The 5263-nt window shown below is 44.7% G+C and overlaps 1 long non-coding RNA gene across 1 annotated transcript; it reads right to left on the reverse strand.

Moving 5' to 3' along the window:
* Positions 1–441: 441 nt before the first annotated feature.
* Positions 442–2363, reverse strand: LOC116516446. The gene is made up of 3 exons (XR_004256350.1): positions 1918–2363; positions 697–799; positions 442–553 (listed from the first exon to the last, which is right to left on the reverse strand). It is a non-coding gene; the product is annotated as an uncharacterized LOC116516446 (long non-coding RNA).
* Between the last annotated feature and the right edge of the window lie 2900 nt (positions 2364–5263).

Below are 5263 nucleotides of genomic sequence, written 5' to 3' on the forward strand. Positions count from 1 at the left end.
CTGGATTTCTTTGTTCTCCTTCTGCACTTTGGCAATTTTCTCCATGGTTTTACAGAGATTCTCCAGAGAACATAGACCCAGTCCTGGCATGGGGCGGGTTGCTGGCTGTTGTGCCTAGAAAATGAACATCTTGCAGAATAGAGCCGAGGTGGCGCAGTGGTTAGGGTGCAGTACTGCAGGCCACTTTAGCTGACTGTGATCTGCAGCTCAGCGGTTCAAATCTCACCGGCTCAAGGTTGACTCGGACTGTGGGGACAAGTTGCTGACTCAATTTGCTAAAAATTTGTAAACCGCTTAGAGAGGGCTGAAAGCCCTATGAAGCAGTATATAAGTCAAATAAATAAATAAATAAATAAATAAATAAATAAATAAATAAATAAATAGTAGAATCAGGATGCTCAGCCTTGGTCTTGCCGTAATGCTGTCTTCTTCTCCCGCTGATTTGAGGGCTTCCTCTGGACCAGTGAGGGGACTGCCATCTTTGTCGTGATCTACAGAGTATCCCCTCTGTCTTTGTCACCTCTTCAGGGTGATGTCGGTCCCATAGGACCTCCTGGGAGGTAGAATTCAGCATGATTTCATTGAGCCCTGCTAATCCACACTGCCGCCGCGACATCAGCTGCCCCTCCAACACATGACCCTTGTTCTCATTTACCCTCTGTCTTGGTACTGGCACCCTACCAACTTCCAGCTCACCTTACGCTTCATGCCTGATGGCCCGTCTGAGAGCTGCCCAATGCCTGGTCCATTAAACTGTCAGAGTCAATGGTGGACAGCATGGTGTGATCACTCTTGTTTCCTGGAAAGATGAAAGAGCTTGAAGAAATCCACTTTTTTAGGAACAATAGAAATCACCGTACTTTCAAATCTAGGCTATTTGTAAAGCTAGTCAATTTTAGGGAAAAATCAGTGGAATTGATTGAATGTGGCTTCTAGATGGCAATCAAAGCCAAGAAATGGGGGAGCTATGGTCAGCACAGAGTGGCCAGCAGATTATGGTCCTGGAATATTATGACGTGCACCCTGGGAAACAGTTAGCACTGATCCTTCTAGATGCACAAAAAGCTTTTGACAATTTAAATTGGCAGTTTATTATTCGACAATAAAAAATAAGAACTTTGGGGAGAAATTTGTAGGGATGATACAATCAATATACTCTATTCAAACAGCAAGAGTGATAATAAATGGGGAAACAACAGAACAATTTAACATAGCCAAAGGGTGTAAGATAAGGATGCCCTCTTATCACCTTTGTTATTTATTCTATCCTTAGAAGTACTATATTACTGGGACACATTAGACAAGAACAAGAAATAAAAGGCTTACAAATAAAAAAGGAAGAATAAAAAGTGCAAGCATTTGCAGATGATTTAGTATTTATCTTAGAGGAACCATTGGAAACAGGACCCAAACTAGTTCAGGAAATAGAACAATTTGGCAAAGTGGTCGGGCTTAAAATAAACAAGGATAAGACAAAGATAATAACTAAAAATCTTACCAATAAACAGAAAAGAGAACTAGAGTGAAAAATGGATAAGCAGATAACCAAGATAGTCAAATACCTGGGAATCTGGGTGATGGCAAAATGCTCATCGATTAAAGAGGATAATTACAATAAGATACTTCATCAAATAAAAATGGACTTCGACAATTGGAAAAAAACCTCTTCATTAAACAGAAGAATAGCCACAATTAAAATGAATGAATATATTACCAAAAATTCTACTTCTATTTCAAACTATACCGATAAAATGAGGGGTTTAATTTTTGTAGAAGCACAGGATAAGCAGGTGAAACATTCCCTGATTTCATTCAAACAATTTGCAAAGCCATTCTTGTGGTAGAGAAGTCAAACAGAAGTGGTTGAACAAGCAGAGATCAGCTCATTGATTGTTTATAGAAAACCAGCATACTTACCAGGTTCTAGGATGCGGACTTGGCACTCCAGTATTTGACATATATGGTGAATTTCCAGGTTGGCTTTTTGAAGTTTGGCAAATTTCTCCATGAGTCTGGAGTGGTTCTCCAGGTAGTGTAGTCCTGGTCCTTGCATGGGGCAGGATGCTGGCTGCTGTGCCTAGAAAATGAATATCATGCAGAATTCTGGAATCAGGACGCTCTCCAGAAATAATATTTTTTCTGGCCCTCACATAACGTGCGGGAAAACCAATTAAACTATCCAACATCTTCAACGTCTCCAGAGATGGGAAACTCACAGCCTTATTTAGTAGACTCTTGCCCTGTTGGAAAAGCCAACCTCTTAGTTGGTGGACCGTGGTCTTCTTGGACAGCTCTCACCATTAGAAAGATTTCCTTATGTTTAAACCAAGTCTAGGTAAGCTGCAACCTATACCAGATTACTATTACAGCTACAGTGACGTGCGGTGAGGTTTATGGCTGGTGAGGCACTGATGTCACACACACACACACACACACACACACACACACACACACACACAGAGGCAGATGTCACACACGGGCCCTTCAAAGACTAAACATTTTTTTTTTTACTGGTGGGGAATTAAAACTCCCCTTTTCCTCAATGGGAAATCATATTCAGACAAAGAAAATTATTAAAATTATCCTTTCCTTTCTGAAGCCTGGCTCTTTCTCTGCACCTATATTGGGAGGGGGGGAATAGGGGAAATGCAAGCGGTGAGGCCAGCCTGCCCCCTTCTTGTCTCCCACCCCCCCTTCCCAACGGGACAAGAAGGCGGAGGGCTGGTCTTGCAAACGGGGATCAGCGCACTCGCCGCCTCCCCCTCCCCTGGGAGGAGCTCTGCAGCGGGACAGACGAACGGAGGGGGAGATCGCCCCTTCCTACTCCGCGCCCCCAAACCCCATCTTCCCTGGCCTGCACCCCTGCGCTGGAAAGGCGAGCAAAACGTGCAACTCGATGCTATGCCATGCAATGCAAGCGATGCAATGCAATGAAACGCAACGCGCCCAGGCTCCTTTGGGTTCGGGGGTAATCTGAATAGAGGGAGCGGGGGATCCCCGGGGTGGAGGCCTCCCAGTGCAACGGTCTTCCGCAGCTCCGGAGCGAACCTTCGCCTTCCCCACCCACGATTGCAAGGCTGGAGGCCTCGGCAGCAGCCACCCCCACCCCCAGCCGGCCAACCCTCGCCCGTACCGTCAGCAGCGGGACCTGCGTAGTTCCTCTCCTCCCCGGCGCCAACCCTCGCCCGTACCGTCAGCAGCGGGACATGCGCAGTTCCTCTCCTACCCTGCAAGCGCTGGGTGCGAGTGCTGAATGGCCGGTCGGCATGGAAGGCATGCCGGCACTTTAGAGTACCGGCAGGGCTCGGCCGCCATTCAGCGAAACATGTTTAGCTGAATGGCGGCCGAGCTCTAAAGTGCTGGGTGGCCTTCCGGGCCGGCCGGCGTGGAAGGCAAACCGGCACTTTAAAGGCATGTTGGCACTTTAGAGTGCCGGCAGGGCTCGGCCGCCATTCAGCGAAACATGTTTCGCTGAATGGCAGCCGAGCTCTAAAGTGCAGGCATGCCTTCCGGGCCGGCCGGCCATTCAGCTGCTGAATGGCCGGCCGGCCCGGAAGGCATGCCAACACTTTAGAGTGCCGGAAAGGCTTGGCCGCCATTCAGCGAAACACGTCCTGGTTTGTGGCCAGGCGCCATGCTTGCATTTTAAAGTGCATGCCGCCTGGACACAAACCAGGACATGTTTTGCTCTATGGCGCGCCGAGGCCTCATGGCTTAAAAAAATTAAAAAATAAAAATAAAAATAGATGTGCCAGCCCGCGCGCCAGCAGGAAAAAAAACCACACACACACACACACAGAGACACACGCACATACACATAATAAAACAAATTACAATTACATTATAAATAAATTGAATTCCTCCCCTCTGCCCCCTCCCTCTGACCCACATACCTTCCAGCTGCGTCAAAAATGCTAGATTTGGTCTAGCTAGGGCCAGGCAGGCTAGGATAGTTGCTGCAAGAGTCAGCACGTGGATGACTCTGCTTAAATGTTTTAAAATGGCCTCTAAACGAAGTGCCCTCTGCAGGAGGAGGCGGGAGAATCACATGCCTCATTTGCATACAGATTTTTTTTGCTTTTAAACCCTTGGTTAACTCTTAAAAGGCGAAAAATTCCTTATGCAAAGGAGGCCCATAGTTCTCTAGCCTCCTCCTACTAACTGCACTAAGCAGACTCAGAGTCACTGTGACTTAGAGTCTGGGAGCAACTACCTTGGCCTTTTTAATTATTTTAAAAATTGTTTCCCTTTCCTCAGGAGACTGGTGAGGCCCCGCCTCCCCTGCCTCTAGTGACTGCACATCACTGTACAACTATCATTTCTGGTCTTAGTTCCTGTGGTAATGGAAAATAATTCTCGTGCACCTTTTCTGGAGTTTCCTTTTCTGTTCGTGAAGTCGCCTCTGCAGACTGAACGTCTGAATATATATTCTTCTTAAAGAAAAAACAAAATACATACAAATCAAAAGCAAGAAAAAAGAAAACAACTTTCCTCCATTTCATCAAGCATGTCGTTTGGTTACAAGTTTTTGTGCATCAATTCTTAAGATTAAAAATAAAATCACTGATTATCCATTAAATGTAACTAAATATTTCACTGTCGTTGAGCATTATGTGTTCAAATTACTATTAATATTCTTTCATTTGTAACAATCCTTATTTCCTTTAATTCATAATTATCAAGTAACAATAAGTCTTTAAAGTATTATACTATCGCCTTTCTCTAAAGAGAAAAAACAGAGATTATATCCCACTCTTATGCATTGGGATCATTATTGTTGTTTATATATATTGTGTGAATAGTCCTCTATAGCATAACAAGAAAAAACTTTCATAACAATAAATATAACTTTCTATTACTACATAAGTAAACAGTTTCATTCCCAGGTTTTTTTTATCTAACCATTGGTAAAACAGTCCCATACTTTATAAAATTGCTCATCCCCTCGTTCTCTAATTTCAAATGTAAGCTTACTCATTTCGGCACATTCCATTAGCATCAGGAATTTGTGCTAGCATTCCACACATTCCCTGTACACATCAAGTACTTATTGGAGAATCAGAACTCTGCTGCAAACTAGGTCAGCAGAGAAAGAGTCTCTACCTGCAGGGATTTTGAAAGGTGAAGACACGGGGACCCTCTAGCAAGAGGCAATGATGCAAGGCACCTTCACAGGTGGAATTCAAGAGCATTTCCCATACGAATCTAACCCAGTGGGAGGAGAGATTGAGTAGTCCCAGAGGGAAGACACAGCTAATAATGA

The sequence above is a fragment of the Thamnophis elegans genome, chromosome 13, assembly GCF_009769535.1.
Source record: "Thamnophis elegans isolate rThaEle1 chromosome 13, rThaEle1.pri, whole genome shotgun sequence".
Taxonomy (NCBI): domain Eukaryota; kingdom Metazoa; phylum Chordata; class Lepidosauria; order Squamata; family Colubridae; genus Thamnophis; species Thamnophis elegans.